This window comes from Macaca thibetana, chromosome 3 (assembly GCF_024542745.1).
Source record: "Macaca thibetana thibetana isolate TM-01 chromosome 3, ASM2454274v1, whole genome shotgun sequence".
Taxonomy (NCBI): domain Eukaryota; kingdom Metazoa; phylum Chordata; class Mammalia; order Primates; family Cercopithecidae; genus Macaca; species Macaca thibetana.
The window spans coordinates 50799134-50822431 of NC_065580.1; the positions used below are offsets into that span (position 1 = coordinate 50799134).

Here is a 23298-nt window from a genome sequence, read left to right on the forward strand (position 1 = left end):
AAAGAGGAACTTTGGTGGAGCAACTGACAGATATGGTTGGAATATTTTTAGTAGCAAAATGTGAACATATTGTAAAGAAAAATTAAGTGCTGGTATGTTTGTTTGTCATCAGGGTACATCCACAGGGTGTGCTGAGATGTAATTGTAATGCTTTTGTCATTCTTTCTGTGGATATTTGCTTTTAATAGTCTCACAGACCATTTTCATATTACCTTAAGACAATTTTCTAGTTAGGCCTTATTCTCTCTTATTTTCTGCATGCCTGATGTTTCTGAGGATAGTATAATAATTTTTGTGTGCAAAGTGTAGTTACTCACGTGTCTTTTTGATTAAAAGCAGAATCTATTGTCATTCCCTCTGCACTAACTTGAGAGTTTCCCTTAGGTTTTTTGTATTGATTCTCCTGTATTCCAGAGAGTTCAGTGGTCAAGAGGATGAGAAAAGCTAGATGAAGGGCACATTTTTAAAAAATATTATAATTGGATGTGTTAGCTTTAGCTCTTGAAACATCTTCAAAGACCATCTGTAAGATTATATTCCATGCTTCTCAGTTCTTTGAACCTCATGAAATGAAACATGGTGTGATTATACCTAATGCAACCAAGCTAATATCTTGAAACCAAAGTTTTGTATCTTTAGAAATACCCCTGAAAATACTTATTACCTGACTTTTATTACAGCTGGACATGAAGCAAGTGCATTAAAGACACTCTGCTGTTTTCCTAGGGCAGTTTTTCTATTTCTGTTCAGGTTTTTGATGAACAATAACAAAATCTGATGAAAGTCACCAGAAAAATAACTTTTGTTTGTATATAGTGCTTTATAGTTTGCACTATTCAGTTTGATCCTCTTAACCATCCTCTGCAAAGAGAGCAGGTCTTATTAGCCACATTTTAAAGATGAGATAAGTGAGATTTAGAGACATTATACTGAGCAGCGTGCCTCAAGCTACCCAGCTAGGAATAGGCAGAGCTGAATTCCCACCCAGGCATTCGGACCAGTGTCCTTTCCAAAATGCTGTGTTGGCTCCATGTGCTGGATGTTTGCTTTAAAGATCAGACTGTTTGGACTAAGCCTCTTAATAGGAAGACTCTGGCAACAGCTGGTGTTAGGTAGATTAAAAATAAAATCAAAGACTGTTTGGTTGGAAAGTGGAATAATCAAGAGCGTGAGGGAGAAGGGAGAAAGATACCAAAATAACCAAGAGTTGTTTAAAGAAGTGCAGGATAAGGGCAGCATGATACATGGGTTTCATGATTGCCTCTTTTCTCTCCTTGAAAAAGGTTTTTATCCGTCAGGGCTGCTTTCTCTTGTCCCTGGTCTCTTTGAGAAATTTGCTATGCATCATCACCACAGGCCTCTGTGAATTATGAGTAGGAATCTAGGGCACTTTCCTCGAACTTAATATCTACGGTTCATGTCCGGAAAATAAAGGATCAAATCTGTAAACCTTCCCTTTATAATATATATGGCCTAGGTCTCATGTTTACTTACACAATATTGAGAATAATATGTTTCTGCTATTGAGTTACATTCACTTGCCATGTCTTCCTTCTTTTCATTCTGAATTTTCTTGCTCTTCAAATGACTATGCTTTTTAGTTGTTTAATTCTACTACTTTGTCAACCCAGTTCTCTGACTTTCCTGATTGTACTCTGATTTTCATGGTTTCTTTCCATTTTTCTCAGGAAATCTTACTAGAGATACTATACTGTGTAATACTTAGGCTTACCCTGAAATTCAAGTGAAAATTGAAATGCTTTTCAAGCCCTGGCCCCAGCTGAAATACTTACTGCCATGCCATTGATATAAATAAGGTTGTAAGAAATACTCTTTTACTTGGTTCCTTCCTCAGTATTCAAAATGTCTTCATAAGTGGGAAGTTCTTATTCATGTCAGTTGTCTTTGGTACCAGTATACCACACAAACTGGTTCTGTTAATTCTGTTACATATGATTTTTTGAAGCAAAACATAGAATTAGATGTATCTTTTTATATTAACTTTGTCTTATTGAATACAAAATATGTGTATGTATACATTTTTACACATACCTGTGATTATTTTTAAATTAACATTTATTAGTTTTTCTGTTGAAGATTACAAAATAATTTAAAATAATCAGATACTCAGCACTCAGATACATCATTCTGAGTGAGGATAAAATATTCTAAAGATTTAAAGATTGACTAGTACAGAAAGCTATAAAATTGTATGTAAATATCTCCCCCTCAAATTATTTTCCCCAAGGTAAATGCTCTTCTTCATCTTTTGTGTATCTTACCAGAGATATGTTCTATGCATCTAGTGGCCAAAATTAATTTTTCAAATATAGAATTTCAAGTTAACACTATTATCTGATCACTTTGTGGAATTAATTCACTAATTCAACAAATACTTACTAATGCTCTGTTTTAGGCATTGTTCTAGGCACTGGGGATATAGCATGAACAAAACAGACAAAAATCCCTGCTCTCATAAATCCTGCATTCTGGCACATTAGATAAAAAAAAAAGATGAATCAATAAGACACGTAGTAAGTTAGATAGTGGTAAGTGTTAAGGCGAAAAATAAAGCAGATAGTGGAATTGGGGTATCTAATGTAGGTTACCTTTTTGGACAAGGCAGCCAAAGAAGTCTCCATAGAGATGACACACAAAAAAAGCCCTGAAAATGAGGGGGAAAGCAATGTAGATACTGGGAAAAACTGAAGCAACAGATTAGAACTCCAAGATCCAGGAAGAAAAAAAAATCTTTTATAAATGTCAAAAGGTAGGTTTTTTCTCATGAGTTGCCCAAGATGAAGGAGAGAGAATTCATTTAAAGTAATAATCCCTTAATAAGAGTCATATACCACTTCATTTATAGAATGAAGTTCTCATTCTTAAATATTCTGCAAATAAGATGACCCAGGTCGAGTGAGAGTACTTCCACCTACCTAGAGAAGATGCCATGGTAATCCAAGAACTTTCTGCTTATACATTTTTTCTTCTCCATTGGTTCTGAAGTTGCCAAGAATTTTTTTTTCTAGGTTAGTTGAAAAGACTAATGTATTTTCCTTCTTTTCCACAAGAGCCATTTCCAGAATCTTCCCTTTGAGTAGTAGCCCTTGCCACCAACTTTCTAGAGAACAAGAAATAATGCTTAAATGCAGCCACCTCCTTTCTATTTGGTAAAGGGAGGGTCCATTCCTATTGTTTTTAAGTAATCAGGGCCTCAAGGGTTAGGTTTGCCTGGTAAATGGTGTCTGATTACACTGGCTATAGCTAAAGCTTAAAAAAAAAAAGTACAGTACTAAATATTACACAAACAGGAGTTAAAAGTCAGTGAGCATTTCTTTGGTTAATATGGACATAACAGCATATGAAAGCAGGTTGATAATTTGCTTCAAAAATGGTTTTGTGCACTGCTATTGGGACTTAATTATCTCGAAATACAAACAGATTTGTAGATGTTATTGAAAGTGGAAGCTGTTGGCCTCATCCCATTCTTCTAAACTTAATCCTGCTCCTCCTCACCCCCAGCCCTGGTCTGGACAGGGAGGCTTCCACTTGGCCTTCATCCATTCTGTGATGCGGAGCCTGTTGAAGAAAAGCAGGTGTCTTTACAGAGAACTTCAATAGAATCCGGTCAAGTCATTTGTGGTTTTGGAGCATAGTTTACTTGATGATTTGACTACACCCAAATTTGGCCTGTTTTGAACCCTTTTAAAAATTATCTGATATGAGGACAAGCATTGTTATTGACAGGGAGGAATCAGGAAAGAAAGGCTTTAAAGGAAAAAAGTTTCTTTAGGGAATGAAGTAACTCAAGTAAGAAACCACAGTTAGAGAAGAAGGGTTTGTTTAATAATTGAAAGCTGTGAAACTCTACCCATGTGGCACCCCACAGGATCATGCCACTAACCTCTGTTCTGGACTATTGTAACAGCCTTTTATGTGGTCTTCCTGTCTCAATCTCACTCCCCTTCAGCCTGTTCTCAACACAGCCTATTCCACCCTTCAAAACGGAAGTCAGGTCATGTCACTCCCCTGCTCAGGACTCCCCCAGGGCTTCCCATTTCACTCAGTGGAAGCCAGAGGTCTTGCCCTAGATCATGTGGTGCCCCTTTACATCTCTTACTTCATCTCCCACTGTTCTCCTGTTTACTGCTCCTCTCACCCACCTGGCCACCTTGCTGTTCTAAGACAGGCAAAGAGATTCCAACCTCAGGGCCTTTGGATTTGCCCAGAACTTTCACCTTGCCTGCAAAGCCCTTTCCCAGTGACTCTCACGCTCACAGCCCTCAAATCTCTTTCGAATTACACCTTCCAAGAAGGTTTTTCCCTGACCATTGTACTTAAAATTGCAGCCCCTCTTTATCTTTGCACTCTATTTTCTCACCATACTTTATTTTTTACAACCTAAAACACAATATTTGTTTACTTATTTTAGTTACTATTTGTCTTCACCCACTAGAATATAAGCTATTGAGTGCAGGGATTTCTGCCTGTATTATTTACTACTATCTCCAGCACCTAGGACAGTGCCTGGTACATAATAAGAACTCAGAAACTGTTTGACAAATAAGTGAATAACTTGTGCAAATTTAAGTGAGAAAAAGAATTTGCTTTCTCTAAGAGTAATAAAAGTCTGGGTATTACACAATAAAGATAAAATTCTTAAAATGAAAGAGATTTGGTGTATACACAGCCTATATCCACTTATAGGCATGTTTCCTGGGTGTGCTGGATAGCTGATTCCGAAGGATAGGCCTTGGATGCCTTCAATGTCATGCTTAAATGCGAATGATGCTGGCAATTGCAAGGGAGAATAATGAAAAAATGTGGAAATTGAATGGTGGAAATAGAAATTGGTTGCTTTGCTTCCAAAGTAACGATTTTCAAAGCAGAGGAATTGCATAAGAAATACATTAACAAAAACTGTGTCTCTGAAAATGCAAACTTCATTCACATTCTGATCTGTGCCATTTTTCAAGCTCAGTGATCCAAGCTTAGAGGGCACTTGTATTAGCATAGACCTTGCTTTGTTAATTCACCTCTGACTAAAACCTCTGAATTCCGTATTATGATAGGCCTTCCAATGACAATAAAACCAAGCTCTCATAACGCCAGTAACATTTATATAGCACTTAGGCAATTCCTAAATGAATTGTCCCCAGAGACCTTGAGAAATCGGTCAGGATTATTAACCCCATTTTGTACACAGGGAGGAAGTAATTTGCTTAATGTCACTTGGTAAGCTATTTAATTCATAATTTGATTGCTTTATTTATGATAATGGTTTGTTTAATACAGGCTATGTTACATTAAAGATGACCCCTTTAAATGGGCAGCTTTATATTTGAACTTAACTGTAGTTAGCAACCTGCAACTGATAATATTCCAGATTTCTTTAAGATCAGTGTTTCATAACCTTAAAGTGGGAGACTGATTTAGAGAACCGAGTGGTCGGAGACTCCCAAAGCCATTTTGATATTGATCAGCATTAGTCCACTCTCCTCAGATGACACTGCTGAGATATCTATAACGGCAGGCTTAGGTGTGATTGGGAGTCCTCCAAAGCCATAATTTAAATCCTTTTAGAATTCCCTTGCTTTTTTATGCTCAGAAAGTTCCATTTGGTTCAAAAAATCAGTGTAACTAAAACAAAATCAGTGTTTGCAGACAACTAAGAACTAGAGACAAAGTCCTCATTAGGCGGTCCTAAGTCGCAACCAATAGGGAACGTGGGATAAACATCACAGAAGCTACATCAGAGTCATATTTGGAACCCACTTTATTTTGTTTCTGTTGTGGTTCATTCCTTTTACTTTCCAGAACACTACTATGAAAAGACTTCAAATTCAGTTCAATGAGCCTGTCAAATATTCAGGAAGTTGTGAGGAAATATAAAAGTGAGGGGACTACTTGTAAGTTCATGTCTGTATCAAGGGAAGACTAGAAAACTAGAACATCTAAAAAGAATGTTGAACCAAAAATGACTTGCCAGCTTTGAAAAAGAAAGAAATGTCTAGTCTTTATCCAACTGTTTGAAAGTTTTTCAAAACTTCTTCCCATTTCATCTTTATAATGAGATTTATTTATTGCCAACAGCAACAAAAAAATATGCACAGCCAAGTTATAATTCTAATTTTTAAAAAAAGTCTTCCTCGCCTTCCTTTTAAGGAAATGCATTCATTCTCCTTCACTGTTCCTGAATCTGCTTTACTATATTTTTATGCCTGTCTTTACATCTGGTTTATTATTTTTAACACCTGCTAGAATAGGAGCTACAGTTTTGATACCAACAGTCAATTTAATTGAGCGTATAAAAGTTTGTTTGAAAGAAGAATTTTGCACATGAAATTTTTGAAAAATTTTGTATGCAATTATGTTAAAATTGGTCAGACTGAAGTGTAAATGGATAGAGCAATAAAATTAGGTCTTAAATCAAATCAGATTAAACTTTAAAGTTAAGATCTTTGTGAGCCTCAATCTCAAAAAGTGATAATTGTAGAGGCCTCTTTGCAAGTAGGTCTTAGTTCCCAGGACCTATAAAAATAAGGGGCCTTTGGTAGGTATATGGTTTGTATGTTTTGCCCCCTCCAAATCTCATGTTGAAATGAGATCCCCAGTGTTGGAGGTGGGGCCCAGTGGGAGATGTTTCACTCATGGGGGTGAATCTCTCATAAATGGCTTGGTGCCCTCTTTGTGATAATGAAATACTGTGAGATCTGATTGTTTAAAAGAGTCTGAGACCTACCCTACTGTCTCTCACTCACTCTCTCTCCAGGTGACACAGTTTCCCCTTCTTCTGCCATGATTATAAGCTTTCTGTACAGCCTGCAGACCATGAGCCAAAAATAAACCTCTTTTCTTTACAAACAGTCTCAGGTGTTATTTTAAAGCAACGGAAATGAACTAGTAGGTTATAACACAGTAGGTTATAATGAAACATGGCTGAAGCATCCTTGGGAACTTTCTCTGGCTAAATACACTGAATTCTTAATGTAGTGTAAGCAGATAAATGAACTGACAGATCTTAATTGTATAAAAATGTGGTTAACCAGGAGACGGAGTTTGCAGTGAGCCGAGATCGTGCCACTGCACTCCAGCCTGGGGGACAGAGCGAGACTCTGTCTCAAAAAAAATAAATAAATAAAATAAAATAAAAATGTGGTTAAAAGATGAATTATGCAAATTATGTGAGCCAAACCTATACAACTTTTCTAAACTTGAATGATAGTCTAGAGTTGTACTGTGTTGTTCAGGGGACAGATTAGCTCACTATGCAATTAAAAGTTTGATGTTTCCTATCCTTGTCTTCATCCAGAATCTGAAATGCGCAGAAATGCCTGTCATCTACTTATTGAGCATTTACGCCTGCGTAAATTAACATAGTGAACAACCTAATTGTATACAAAGTGTGGAATTTTTCTTATTACCATATATATTTTCTCTTTGCACACAGTATTATGCTGGTCTGAATTTTTTGTCCCATTCAACAGTATATGTTACATTGATAATCATATTTTAAGGGAAGAAAGGTTGTATGTGTGTTAGATTCTTTGTTCAAGTTCTTAGATATTAATCAAATACGTACAACAATTAGTTAAATTTCCTTTGTCACTTTATATGTGCCTAAATAATCATATTTTATGAAGTTTAATATAATTTATGTAATCAGATAGTTTCACTGTTGTTTTGTTTTTTAAAATATTCACTCTTTTTCTTTTTAGACAGTCTTGCTTTGTCTCCCAGGCTGGAGTATAGTGGCATGATCTCGGCTCACTGCAACCTCTGCCTCCTGGTTCAAGTGGTTCTCCTGCCTCAGCCTCCCAAGTAGCTGGGATTACAGGTGCCCACCACCACACCCAGCTAATTTTTGTATTTTTAGTAGAAACAGGGTTTCACCATGTTGCCCAGGCTGGTCTCAAACTCCTGACCTCAGGTGATCCACCCAGCTCAGCCTCCCAAAGTGCTGGGATTACAGGTGTGAGCCACTATGCCTGGCCTAAAATATTCAGTTTTAAACAGTATTAATCAGGTGTGGGCAACTTAATTTACCAGGCTTATAAAAACAAATTCAGCTTCATTAGTAGATTATATAATAGAACCTTAAGAGACTTTGTTTTGTTTTGTTCTTTTGTTTTGTTTTGTTGAGACAAGGTCTAGCTCTATCCTCCCGGCTGGAGTACAGTGGCTCACTGCTGCCTCAACCTGCCAGGCTCAAGCAATCCTTGCCTCAGCTTCCCAAGTAGCTGGGTCCACAGGTGCATGCCACCATGCCCAGATAATTTATTTTTATTTTTATTTTTCATAGAGACAGGATCTCCCTGTGTTGCCCAGGCTGGTCTCGAACTCCTGGACTCAAGCTGTCCTCCTGCCTTAGCCTCCCACAGTGCTCAGATTATAGGCATGAGTTACTGTTCCTGGCCCAAGAGACTATGTTTGATCAATACCAAATAATTAAAAATTGGAGTGCTGTTAATAATTTTTTTTATCTTATGATAAATCTTTAGTATATTAAACACTATCAAAAAGTGTTTTTTTATAATTGTATGGGAATTCACTTGTAGTTCTTGCCTTCATTTTCAGTTGGTACTTTTAAAATTGTTAGAGCAGAAAAATAGGTATTATTTCTGATCAAATCATTCCTCTTCCACCCTCAGCCTTCTTAAAATACATCAATGGCTTCCCATTGCTCTTAGGATAAAGGCAGAAAGAACTGCAGGACTGCAAATGGCCAGGCCTCTGCCTGCTTTGTCAACCTCATCAGACCTGTTCCTCTTGTCCCCTGCTTTTCTTCTTCTATTTTTGTGCCCAATTAAATTGTGCATTGGTATCAAAACTGTAGCACATCATTCCTTCCCCAACTCTGTAGGACCTCAGCTCAGTCATCATTTCCTTAGAAAAGTCTGACCTTGACAAAGCCAGTTTCCATCACCACACACTGTAGGAGCACCACATACCCCTGCCTTAACAACTTTTCAAAATTGGTTTTTTTAGATCCATTTCTGTGATTATTTGTTCAATATCTGTCTTCTGCTATTGACCATAAGCTTTATGAGGCCAAGATGAGACTGGGTTTCTAAGGCTTTCACTTCTTTTTCACCATTGTATTTCTGGTGCTCAGCATAGAACTTGGCAAATGATAGGCGGTTAATAAATGTTTCGCATAATGAGGTGATAAATAAATGCTCTATGAGGGCAGGGATTTTTTCTATTCTGTTTATTACTGCATCCTCAGTGCCCAGAACAGTGCCTGAGCCATGGTAGTTGGTCACTAAATATTTGTTGAATAAATTAATGTTTTCCTAACTTTTCAAGGACACAGAAAGTATTAATGGAGGAGTTTAGGGTATAAGTTGAATTTTTTCCTACAAATATTATATCTATTAACCTACAGAGTTGGAAGGAAGTTTATAGCCATGCTTTCCTTTTTTATTGTGGTGAAATATACATAGCACAAAATTTGAAATTTTGACAGTTTTTAAGTGTACAGGTCAGTAGCATTAAGTACATTCACATTGTTGTGTGACCATTACCATATCCATCTTAGAGAATGTTTTCATCATCCCAGATTGAACCTCAATACCAATTAAACAGTAACTCTTCATGTAGTTGTAGATTTATAGAACATTTTTTATTTGCCTTAGAATCTTTCTTCCCACTTTACATAGAAGTCTGATTTGTAAAATATATAAACATGAACTGCTTTTGCTTCCTGAATAGGGTTGGGTGCCTCGACTTCATTTGTTTCATTCTATATCTTGGTGGGTGGCAACGTCATCTGGAGGCTGTTCTAGGACTAGTATGCCTAAGGGAGACTGGGATTCCCAGGGCCTTGGTGAAGTACATCTGCTTCCCCATGAATGAAACCTCCTGTTCTCCATTCAGAACCAGGGGTCATCTTTGTTTCCTCCTTCTCATCACCACCTTCTCTACACACATGTATGCACACATACATACACAGACTCACAGTCACTGTCCCGAGACTCTGAGCTGCTCAAGCATTGGAATCCTGTGTTACTTATCTAGATTCCAAGTGCTCTTTTGTGTTTGTTGGCAGTGTGTTTTCCACCCTGTGGATGAGAAACATTCCTGATATTATTTCGAGAAAGGGAATCTAACAGCCTCACAAAGTTGTGTATTTCATTGTTTAACCATCATTATCCTAGAGACATTATTTCACCCTGTTGATTATTGTGTGGCCTGGGACCACATGTACCAGAACCCCCTGGGTCCGCCTATTAGAAGAGTGAATTTCTAGCCAGGTGCAGTGGCTCACACCTGTAATCCCAACACTTTGGGAGGCCGAGGCGGGTGCATCACGAGGTCAGGAGATTGAGACCATCCTGGCTAACACAGTGAAACCCCGTCTCTACTAAAAATACAAAAAATTAGCTGGACGTGGTGGCGGGCGCCTATAGTCCCAGCTACTTGGGAGGCTGAGGCAGGAGAATGGCATGAACCCACGAGGCGGAGCTTGAAGTGAGCCAAGATCGCACCACTGCTCTCCAGCCTGGGCAACAGAGCAAGACTCCATCTCCAGGAAAAAAAAAAAAAAGAAAGAAGGAAAGAAGGAGGGAGGGAGGGACAGAAGGAAGGAAGGAAGGAAGGAAGGAAGGAAGGAGGAAGGAGAAGGAAGGAAGGAAGGAAGGAAGGGAGGGAGGGAGGGAGGAAGGAAGGAAGGAAAGGGGAGAGAGAGAGAGAGAGAGAGAAAGAAAGAAAGGAAGGAAGGAAGGAAGGAAGGAAGGAAAAGAAAAGGAAGGAAGGAAGGAAGGAAGGAAAAGAAAGAAAGGAAGGAAGGAAGGAAGGAAGGAAGGAAGGAAGGAAGGAAAAGAAAGAAAGAAAAGTGAATTTCCAGGTCTCTCCTAAATCTGCAGAATCAGATTCTCACAAAAATTCTATTTTCAATTTTCCCCCTTTCCTTTTTTTACTATTTTTTTTTTTTTTTTTTTTTTTTTTTGAGACTGAATCTCCCTCTGTCACCAGGCTAGAGTGCAATGGCGCCATCTCAGCTCAGTGCACCCTCTGCCTCCTGGGTTCAAGTGATTCTGCTGCCTCAGCCTCCCTAGGAGCTGGGATTACAGGTGCCCGCCACCACATCCAGCTAATTTTTGTTATTCAGTAAAGACAGGCTTCCACCATGTTGGCCAGGCTGGTCTTGAATTCCTGACCTCAAGTGATGCACCTGCCTCACCCTCCCAAAGTGCTGGGATTACAGGCGTAAGCCACCATACCTGGCCTCAGTCTTCCCCATTTTCTTAGATATGGTGTTAATTTATAGCCGTCACACAGAGCCTTCTGTATTTGTTTTATGTTCAGTGACCTTGAAAAATAGTTTCTCACTATCTGCCACATAAAATTTTTAGAATCTTCATATATTCATTGACAGTTTAACTAGACTCCTTTAATCTTTTTCTTCCCTAGGTGAAGTCAACACTGTTACTTTAACTGTTTCTATTAAGGAGTTATTTAATACCCTCTAATCAATTTGCTCTACTGCTCTGCAGACACTTATATTTTGATATTAAATCTCCTTCTTAGATTATAGACGTAGAAGAAGGACCAATGAGGACAAGATTTCATTTAAGGTTTCTATTATGTTCACAACGTGCTGACTCTATTAGATAGGGCAGAGCTAGCTATTCTAACAAACCCCCAAACCAGAAACATCACACAATTAGAGTTCCTCTCAGCTTATGTAACAGTTCACTGTTAGGGATGTAGAGCGTGAATGCGGAGGGAAGGGTCTCTGCTCTTCACCTAAGCTGACAAAGGCCATGCCGTGCAACTTCTCAGGTTTCACTGTCATTGACATACAGCCAGAAATGCAGAGATAGGAGGGGTGGAAAAGACATATTTTCTTTTTAAACATCTGAACAAATAAGTGACACATATTAGCTCTCTTACACCTTACAGTCACACCTAGACACAAGGAGAGCTGGAAATGTAGACCCTGGACAGGAACTTCTTCCCCACAGCCACCTTACATGACAGAGAGGGCATGACTCTTTGTTAGACAGCTAGCTGTGGCTGCACACTGAACTTCTAGGTTTCCTTTCTTTTTTTTTTTTTTTTTTAAGATGGAGTCTTGGTCTGTCACTCAGGCTGTGCAGTGGTGTGATCTTGGCTCCCTGCAAGCTCCACCTCCTGGGTTCACACCATTCTCCTGCCTCAACCTCCTAAGTAGTTGGGACTACAGGTGCCCGCCACCATGCCCAGCTAATGTTTTTGGTTTTTTTTTTTTTTTTTTTAGTAGAGACAGAGTTTCACCATGTTAGTCAGAATGGTCTCAATCTCCTGACCTCATGATCCACCTGCCTTGGCCTCCCAAAGTGCTGGGATTACAGGGTGAGCCACCGCACCTGGCCTGAACTTCTAGGTTTCTATTTGTACTTTTATGAAACCATGAAGTATACCAAGCACTAATGTCTCAGTCTGTTTTGTGCAACAGAGTACTATAGACTAGGTAATTTATAAAGAAAATAAATGCATTTAGCTCATGGTTCTGGAGGCAGAGAAGTCCAAGGTCACGAGGCCTGTATCTTGTGAGGGCTTTCTTGCTGCATTATCCCACAGCAGAAGACAGAAGGATGAGAAAGGGCAAGAGAGCGTGTACATGAAAGCAAGAGGAAGAGGGGAACAGAACTCACTTTTATAACAAGTCCACTCTTGTGAGAACAAACCTGCTCCCACAATATTGACATGAATCCATGCATGAGGGCAAAGCCCCTCATGACCTAATCACTTCTTAAAGATCACACCTCTGAATGTTGTTGCATTGGTGATTAAGTTTCCCACATAGGAACTTTGTGAAGCACATTCAGACCATAGCAACTATGTACCATGGACGGCTACATTCATGTACATGACAACATGATTTCCAGCGCACTGACAGTAAGGTGGTATATATCCAACGTGTCCTCTATCAATGTAATTTGCTCATTATTAGATGTTTGCATCAATCTACAAAGTAGCAAATGATAGTGTCACTTGAGGCATTCAGATGCTTCTGTGAGTGATCAGTCTTCAGTCTTCAAGGACCAATGTGTTAATTTCTCTGAAAGGTAAAGCATGATCCACATCGGTTCACCTGCAACTTTCTTGCTAGAATGGATCCCTTCTTGCTCCCATCCTAACTTCCACAAGATGTGTAACATGGGGTCAGTCCCAAGTCCCAACGAGTTTAGTCTTGCAGGAGTAGGCTGAACTTGGTGCTAAACTTGGGGCCAGAAGTCGGGGCCCTGTGTTCCCAGGAGCCCAGCCAGCTACGTTGTGGTAGAGGGAGGGCCCTCTGGGTGCCATCTGGTGGAGCTATAGTTGGAGAACGTGCTTTATCTCAGACCATACTCTCTTTTTTGGAGTGTATTTTGTTTCATAGGCTGCTGTAATGGGAGAACTGGGTTTCAACATGATTTGGGCTTCTGGCCATGTCAAGCTGAATTAGCGGCTGGATGACAGGCATACCCTAGAGAAACCAAAGATAAATGCCAGTTTTAACAAGGTTTTTTTTTATCCTTTTTTCTCTGGTTAAATGTGAATGGAGCCCAAATTCAGTCCAAGGATCGTGTCAAAGGCAGGAAATTAAGAAAAAAAAAGAGTTTGGGATTAGTATGATTTTACTACTACTAAAATTTCTGTTAAGACCAAAGATTAAATATAAATTTATAATTTACTGTCATTTTATAGTGACAAAAGGCAGAACAGTTTTGCATGTTGCACAAATACATACTTGTGCAAATACATAAATATATTCTTGCATATAAAGTTTTCAGAATTGATGTTCTGAAAACTATTTCTCAACTGTATTTGTTTTGAAGAATGTAAACAGGACAGAATTGACTGGAGTTGGGGGGAGCGGTCAAAGGCTTGATATCTTAATGTAATCTAACCTTTACTGTATTGTTAAGGAGGCCAGTTTTTAGAAATCAGCCTCACAAGAACCAGAGTAAACATCTCTAATACCTTTAGAGTTGACCTAAAAAGTATAAGCCAAAAGAGATTTTACAAGTTTTTGCCTGCTGATACTTTTTACCTAATACTGCTTGTAATAACAGATTTTCAGTTGTATTGAATGTTATGAATTCTCATTTTAAAACCAAACAACTCTCTTTCCACCGAAAAAGTTCTGCAAAAAATGTATCCCAATCCATAGCAATTTACTCTGAAACAGGAAGTTTATTATTTTATTTTTCTGTACGTGGCTAAGTCAAGTATTCACTTTTCAGAATTATTTGAATTTTTAGTGCTGTATGTTATTGAATTACTATTATTGTAATTGGTTTGTTATGTGTACTGTGGCCTTTGAGTTTCTTACATTTTTCACGTAGATGTTATCTGTCTTTTCTGAAGTCTACTTTAAAAATGCATCAAATCTTATCTTGACCTTTTGACTTAGGACTGGTTTTATTTAATAGGGTAAGTTGATTGCATTTTGGTTAAAAAATTAAGTTGTTACCTGGTTATTGGAAAATTAGTCCTGAGCAATGATGTATTACCCTATTCTCTCGACCTAAATGTGTTTTGGGGTAATGAAAGGCCATTGACACATTTGTCAAAATAAGAGTAATGAATGTAACAAAAAGTCATTTCCTAGAAATGTTTGGCATAATTGCTGATGTGGTAATATAGTTAATACAGTCTTTTGGTGGTCTTCCCAAAGGCTTCAGGGTTTACATCACCACAAGGAGGTTAAAAATGTAGCAGTGCCCTATCAATAGTACATATAAGCAAGGATGAAATAGTTTTTCCACATGATGCCATGGAACCATGTTATGCAGAATTACACATCTGTGCTTTTTAGAGCACTTTGCCCTGAATTGGATTATGCTGAGAACTATTAAAACTTAGGAATCCATCAGCATGTGGACTGAGATCTGTCATGGTAGGAAGCATGAAATATTTGTATTTTCTTTTGTTTCTTGTTTAGATTTATCCAGTGAATTGGCAGATGTGTATTAAGTGCTCAATATAAGTTTGCTGAATTGAGTTGTTATTGTAGATATATCTTAAAATTCTTATAGATGCTCTCCTACACAACTCTAGGGGGTTTTTTAAAAAGTGAAAACTGAATATTACTATAAAATTGGTTCCAATTCTAAGGAAAAATTACAAACCTCCACAATATTAATATTTTGTCCTGATAAATTATCATTGCTTCACATCCAGTGAAAATCTATTAAGTGTGGTTTTATATGTAATTAACATTTTTCGCAACTTAATGCAGGAAATATTTTATAACACATATATGGGCAAAACCAGCTGAGATTATTAAGCATCTTTTATTTTATTAACAGAATAATTTTGCAATTCATAGTTGTCCTAATATTTGAGTGCAGTCCAGAGTTCCTCAATTGACACTTGTTTCTCTTCTCTGAGGGGTTTTTCAGAGGTTGATAGTATGACTTCTGTTCCCAGAAATCCAAAGTTCAAAAAGACACAAATCCTCCCTTAGAAACCTTGGGTGTCACTGAATTGGTTGTTTAAAAAATGAAACTTAATGTGCTCAGCTGTGATTGTTCTACTCCCCATTCCTCCTCTCTTTCTCTGGCTAATTCTCAGCTGGACTATTTGCAAAGGAAACATTGAGGCTGATGGGAGGAGAGTTGGAGACTGCAGAACTTGGGAGCTGTCCACTGCTGAGCCTTTGTCACAGCCCAGGTGGAACTTGCTCCTCAGATCTTGGCTGTTCCCAGCTTCTATTTATGACCCTTGTTGAAAACCTGAGGCCTTTCCAACATAACCTAAAAAGTTCCTATGCTACCAAATAAAAAAATTTAAATAATAATAATAAACCCATAGCAAAGAAGGATTTTATCCACACTGTATAGATACATTACAAAGGCCTCTTTATTCCTCTAAACTGAAAAGAGGAATCAGACGTGACTCTGTAGGCTGGAATCCTTTAATGGGATGTCCACCAGAGTTCTGGTCACTTCTCCGCTGTCACTTTTGATCGAAGCCAGCAGAGATACGTTTTGGCAAATCTAGTCATGATTTGTCTTCCTTGCAGGGCTCTCTCTTTAATTGTGTTTCCCATCAGAGAGCCAGTTGGAGTTAACATATTGACAGTCTGCTGTGATTGATGACAATCAATGTCTTGTTAACATTTCCCCCACTTTTTAACCCACAGAGCAATGCTAAGAAGACTTTTGGTTTAAAGAATTAAAAGGAAGAACAACTTCTTCAGATAAGAAGAGCTTCTTCAAAGGTAAGAGTTTGTCTTCTTAAAACATTTGAATTCATAGTTAAAGATGAGAATTATAATATTAAATAATGTGATTATGTAATATTATTGCCATAGTTAATACTTTTCAATCCAGAGCGTATGATAAAAGACAGAGAGTAGAAACATAGATGCAAAAACATTAATCATACCAGTGTCAAAGAAGATAGATCAAATACATAGGGAAGAAAACCAGCCCTCGTGTCCTTTCATAGTAATAAGATTTTTGTTTAACTAAATCATGAATCATAAAGCCCAGAAAATAGAGAGCAGAGGAAAAGCACTGCTGGTAAAAATGTTTCTAAAAGGACTAAAGATTAAAAATTATAGGGAATCATTTACAAGAAAATAATTTTCTTTTTGATTCAATCATATATCAAAAGTCTCCTGAGGGTATACCATCCATTAATGATTTTTCTTGTCTCACAATGGAGTCCAAATAATAAAAATATCTCTTTTGAAAGTTTAAATGTTACTTTGAAATATGATTTCTGCTTTGTAAATTCCTTCCCCGTTTCTTATTTCCCACCCCGCTGTCCGCCCCATTCCTATTTGTGCCATTCAGCATTATCAGCTCTAGCGTGGACCCTGTTAGGCCTATGATGCTTTCTGAAAGGCCATCTATTATAGTACTGAACTTGATGAAAAAGTAATCTTACTTGGAGATCTGGAACACAGTTCAGAGAACTGTATCTCGACCAATAATAGCTTTTTTAAGGAATTATAAGAGCACGATTGTTCAGACATTCAGTTCTTTACCTTGTTGATTTCATTTAACAAATAAACTCATGGATTTTAGTTAAGGAAAGAAGATTGTATACAAGATTTTGAGATAGTGAAATCCTTTGAGCACATTGTCCCTTGTTCTTGAGAATTCTTAGGTTGATCCATTGAGATGTCCTTTTGTAATTGAGAGGAAATGATTCATGCCTCAGCTGAATTTGCTTCCATTGTGTTATATTGAAACTGACTTCATATGACTAGTTCTTACAGTGTTTCAAAATACCATCAGAAATCCTCAAATTAGTAGCCTGGAAAATAAAAATGTTGCTTTGTAAATCAAATAGCACAAATTTTGTTCTGCTTGAACAGTCCCTGAAAAGTGGAAATTAGCAGAGACTAGCAAAATTGATGTTAGGTAATTATGACCAATACCAAAGCAGCCTTAATTTTGTACAGATGGCTCTTTTAAGAGAAAGCTCCCTTTGTTGATGCAAAATGACCTGTTTTATAAAGTTTTTATGTACCCCTCTCCTCTACAAGTGTCCTTATTTCATAAAGAACACCTGCAAGGTAAAGCAATGTGATAGTAAGTACCATCCGTTCTGATAGGGACATAAATTACAGTTGTTAGAAACTAGGAGTTACTAGTAATGATATTAAGTATGGTGGCTTACCAATACAATACTAGTATCAGCAGTGAGGTATGGAAAATTCTTTCGTAGATAATATATTGTCTGATATCTACGAGGTAGTAAGGCACTGAGAGTGGGAGTTTATTTGTAAAACTGGTGTTTTCTGGTGAGCAGGGAAAACAGCGGCCACTGTGAGGAAGTACATGGTGCCCTTTTAAGGTGGAAACACTGGGCTCAACAGCAGGTGCTTTCCCATTTCTTAGCCCACTCTCAGGTAGTTCTAAGGGAGTTTTTCTCTCTGGATGCATTATTTTTTCTTTCTCCCATTGTGTGAAGGGTATTTGATTGAAAATCTGTGTCTTCTAAAGCAACAAGTGAAAAGGCTGTATTCTTCTTTTCTCAATACACACTTCTTGTTGGTCTTTCTGGCTAGCCTTTTGTTAATTGGCTCAAGAGAGCTTTTAGTTGTCAGGTGCTGTGAGAGCCACTAAAATATCTCATTTTTTAGTTTCGTGAATGGTTGAATCTTGTCAAAACTAAATGCTGAGTCTTCCCAATTTGTTTCCCTGGCCTCACAAAGACCGACTGAAACTTCCCAAAATTCTAAAGCACACATACTCAGAATGTCCCTAGGCTATTCAAGTATTTGGTCTCTGACATTAGAATAAATAAGTTTTTTTCCGTAGCTACTTAGAGTTTTCAGTAGTTTTTCCCACATTCACTGGCATGCTGTGATGTTCAGAAAAATGCATGCAGCAAGAATTGTGGACTGTGGTTTGCAAACTCTCAGGTCCATCCCACATCCTTCTCTTTGGGAGGTGCCCTCTATCTGCCCTTATCCAGTGTCACACATAAAAACATTTGCCATTTTAACCCTAAAGTGTACATTCTCTCCCTGGGAAATCTGACTTCTACCTGGGTCGAAAACCTTGAGCTGAAATACAAGGCTGCTAGTGGTGGCATTTTGATAATCAACCAGAGTGAGGAGAGAGGCCTCTGAAATCACTTCATAAAGTGAGTTTTCCGCTGGCCACATTTGTGTAAGTTTGGTCCTGATGGTAACCATAAGGAGTGTGAGGAAGAAGAATGCCCAGGCTGCACCTTAAAGCGTGTTCCTATTTGGCAAGCTGTGTATGAAAAATAACTTGACAGGAGTCATTTGGAGTGTTGGAGTCATTTGCTGACTGTTTTGGTTGATGACTTGAAAGTTGTTCTTTCCCGGCCGGGCGCGGTGGCTCAAGTCTGTAATCCCAGCACTTTGGGAGGCCGAGACGGGCGGATCACGAGGTCGGGAGATCGAGACCATCCTGGCTAACATGGTGAAACCCTGTCTCTACTAAAAAATACAAAAAACTAGCCGGGCGAGGTGGCGGGCGCCTGTAGTCCCAGCTACTCGGGAGGCTGAGGCAGGAGAATGGCGTAAACCCGGGAGGCGGAGCTTGCAGTGAGCTGAGATCCGGCCACTGCACTCCAGCCTGGGCGGCAGAGCGAGACTCCATCTCAAAAAAAAAAAAAAAAAAAAAAAAAAAAAAAAAAAGAAAGTTGTTCTTTCCCTTGGACTTTACAATACCAAGTTGCTAAAGTTATGCATACATCTTAAGAGAAGGGTAGTTACATTCTGAATAGATAGTAGTAAAACTGGTAAGAGTAAAAAGACTTTTATCTTATAATTAAGTTGATTTGTAAACGTGAACCTGTATTTTATCACAAAGTCCTAATAGTTATACAGTTTTAATACTATTTATTTATTTAATTTATTTCTTTCTTGAGACGGAGTCTCACTTGTCACCCATGTTGGAGTGCAGTGGCATGATCTCAGCTCACTGCAACCTCCACCTCCCGGATTCAAGTGATTCTCATCCCTCAGCCTCATGAGTAGCTAGAATTACAGGTGCATACTACCATGCTTGGCTAGTTTTTGTATTTTTAATGGAGACAGGGTTTCACCATGTTGCCAGGCTGGTCTCGAGCTGCTGGCCTCGAGTGATCTGTCTGCTTTGGCCTCCCAAAGTGCTGGGATTACAGGCGTGAGCCACCATGCCTGGCCAATTTTTCATACAATTTAACAGTAAAGACAGCTATCAAAATTTTGTCCTACAGGATCATTTTAAAGCCGAGAAGTTTTTTCTCATGTTACTTGATACCAGTCAAATCAAGAAGACACACAGCACCCGTAGAAAGAATACTTGCCCCATGAAGCTAAAGGTAAAAAGCTCATGAATAAAGCTGTTACCCTGGGAAACCTAGAACTTACAAAAACCAAGACAGGGATCTAACTCCAAGTAAAAAATACTTACCTCTTTATTGTTTTATACTCGTAAAGTTTGATTCAGTATGTAGTCATCTGGAAAACTAGAACAATCTTTTCTTGTACATATTAACTTCCTCCCTCTTCACTGTGACATAGCATGAAGGCAAGACACAGATTTCAACTAAGTGACATCTCTTGAAGCATTAGCATACTTGGACAGTCCCTCTATTGTGACCGTGATGAACTTTTTCACAGAAGGACTACTTACCACTGAAATGCAGCATTCCTGGAAGCTAAATGACAGTGCAGTGAAGAACATTCTGTTCTTTCAACCCAGGCAACTCCCCAGCTTTCTGTTTCCACATGAAGTCTGAGCAATGCCCTGTGTCCTGGGGTCACATGGAAGCATATTAAATCCAATGTGCAACGTTTCTGTAGGGAGGCTAAATTATACATTTTCTAATATTTATCTGTGAGTTTTATTGGCATCCATGATTGAGATGCCTTTATTGATTAGGCATCTCATTTCTGCCCCTTGCATCCTGTCCTCATTATTCTTGTGGGACACAGCCATTTTTCTCTGGACACCTTATCCCCCTTCTCACCACTCCCACCACCCTGGGCTGCTCAGTTTGATGGCTGTTTCTGAAGGCTCCAAAAGAGCAGTTGAAATGTGTTTGAAGAAAGACATCAGCATTTTCTCTTGGGAGATAGCTGGGTAAGGATAATGCCATGGTGAGACAGTGATGAAAACAGCGGCATTATGTTTTTGTGTCAGCAATAATTGGTGCTAGTAGTCAGTAGAAGGAATCCTGCAACTTTTGCGTGTTCCCACCTCTCCTCCCATTGTAGTCTAGTGGGGAGAAATATCTGGTTTGAAACTGGAAAGAAAAAGCTGCCTAAGTCACTACAGTACACGAAATGTAGAGCACTCAGCATTTGTACACCAAAGGGCTAATGCAGTGACCTTTGCAAATAGCTTCTTGCATATACTTACTGGATTTGATTTGTTTTCCTTGCTGCACTTTTGGCTTGTAGTTCTTAACTGTTTTCTAGGTTTACTAAAATCAGAGCTCATGATGAAATAAGGCTAGATTCATGACCCATAGACTTTAATTTTGAGGTTCATCGAAATGACCAGAACAGCGCCACCAAAAGGCAGGGGCCACTGCCCTGTGGCTGTTGTTCCCAGCAAGTATAACCTCTATTAAAATAATTCTCGCTCTGAGAGGAAGCTTATTCCAAATGGTAGTTATAAATGGTATCCCTTATTCATCCAGAGTTAGGATCTTTATATTTAGCATTCTTGTCACCAAAATCATCATTTATTGAACTTTAATTGTGCAACATAACCTAATGGGTGAGATACTCCAAGTATGGACAATTGGAAGTGAGACACAGCAGGAATACTGGAAGGCCTCAGGTGTTCAGGTCCACATGGTACTCTATACAAAGGTAGACATGTGTGCCTAGGTTCTGCGGGTATTTTATCATGTCTCTTCCTTCCAGCATCTGGACATTTCATCCCTGGCTGCTTTTGGAGGGAGTCGAATCCTGACAGGAGGGTTATCTAGGGAACTACCCAGGAGGAAAATGAAACCCAGTATGGAGCAGGAGGCCAGGACCAGGCCCCTGCTGGTAATGCAGTATGTTGCTGTCACAACTGACTGCATACACAAATAGATGCTTGGATTTTTTTTTTTTTTTTTTGCTTTGCTTTGTTTTCTTTTATTTTGCCTTTCATGACAGCATTCATTTTGTAAGGCAAAGAAAAAAATCTCTTGGATGGATTCAAGTTTTCATATCTGCAGAAGGCATTTCTACAGCTATTGTCAAACTTAGCTGGTCTGTAAAGATTCTTTGTTTCTGGTTGACTGTTGCAGAAAGCAAGTTCATAAACTACCACAAATACAGGAGAGAATGATTTCTATTGAAAGAGTTGAGTAGGATATGGTGCATGGAGCCAGTCCTGAAAAGGGTTTTGTTTCTTGCAGCATGGTGGAAATTCACATTCAGATTGCTGCTCTGTGCTCTTTAGCATGCTACAGTGAAACAATGGGCATGCCAGCCGTTGTAGCAGTGTTGATTAATGCATTCCTTGAATGTGTTGATTAATGTGTTCCTGGGATGCCTCCTTAAGCCGTCACTGCACCTGAGGTGTGTCGGATATGCCTTCTCCCCGGCTGCTGCTTCGCTCACATGAGCCGTTTTGCACATGGGTCTTTTGTGTGTGTATTTCACACCAGTGCCTTTATAAATAAAACTACAGATCTAGCAGACTTTTTACATACATATTATCATCTGACTAAAGTGTCTACATTATAATCTAATTGGGACTCTATAAACTATGATGTTCATAGGAGGAATGCTCTTCTAATAAACACAAATGCTTGGTGGCATGGCTTAGTGGCATCTCTCTGTCCTGTGCATAATCCCACCCAGGGATTTATTTTTGTTCTTTTCAAAAGTTTTGAAAAGAAATCAAGCTGAAAATACTTATGGAGCACAGTTTGCACTTCAATAATATGAGAAGAGATGTGTAAATGGATTGCCCATTAGACACTTGGTACACTTGGAGTCTCAATTGGAAACCCACTCCTTTCAGGCCAGCAAGGGTAATTCTGTTTCCACTCTGCTTCATTCCAGGTTGTGACTTCTCCTGCTGTATTCTGAATTCTCATTAAACAACATGTTTTTTTTCATAGCGTATTTCCAGAATGACTTACCCTGATGTGGTTCTACCTAACTAATGGTTTGGAAAAGATAAGTGGGAGGTTTTTGTAATTTGTAACTTGTACTTTGAGACATAAGGATTCTACTGCTACTTTAAAAACTTTTTGACCTTTTAATTCTCAGCAAGAAGACCAAAAGGATTAGAAATCCATGTTCTAAAATGATGTGAGAGGGTCCAGGCATAAAAGAAATGGCCCAGTGGTGCTGGGGCGATGGCATTGCCTGCTGTGCCTTGAGGATCACACTATAGTATTTTAACAGGAAACCATCCGTGCTATTCAGAAAAATTACATTTAACATTGGGAAAAGCAAAGCAAACGAATTCATCTTGAATAAGAGGGAATTTTGTAACAAAATATTATCGTTTGAAGCCATTATATAAAGAAGTAGTAAAGTCTGCAATATTTATTGCTGTTAAATCTTGACATGAAATTAATGGTGAAGGATGGCATTTTGATATTTTAAGAATAAGACTTCAATGAAGATTCTTTATTCTTTTAACACGTATCAGTGACAAGACCATTCAAAGGTCTGCTTTGAGGTTCACAGAATACATAACTTCTGTTATTTCAGTAATAATTAACCCCAAAGTTTACTATTATTTTTAAATAGTTATTTATATCTGCTTCATAGATAGTATTTGTGGAAAATGGAAAATATTGAATTATTTCTGTTGCATTTGCATACATAAACTTCTATTTTGGAACTTGAGGTACACAGAATATGTGTGTAAATCATTTTAATAC

General features: G+C 38.5%; 1 protein-coding gene across 41 annotated transcripts in view; it reads left to right on the forward strand.

Moving 5' to 3' along the window:
• Positions 1-23298, forward strand: part of NRCAM (neuronal cell adhesion molecule) — a 307399-nt gene that overhangs the window by 125523 nt on the left and 158578 nt on the right. For all 41 annotated transcript variants that reach the window (XM_050785151.1, XM_050785174.1, XM_050785161.1 and 38 more), the window contains one exon: positions 16121-16198. The gene's annotated coding sequence lies outside the window, so the exon portion shown is untranslated. The remainder of the gene's footprint in view (positions 1-16120; positions 16199-23298) is intronic.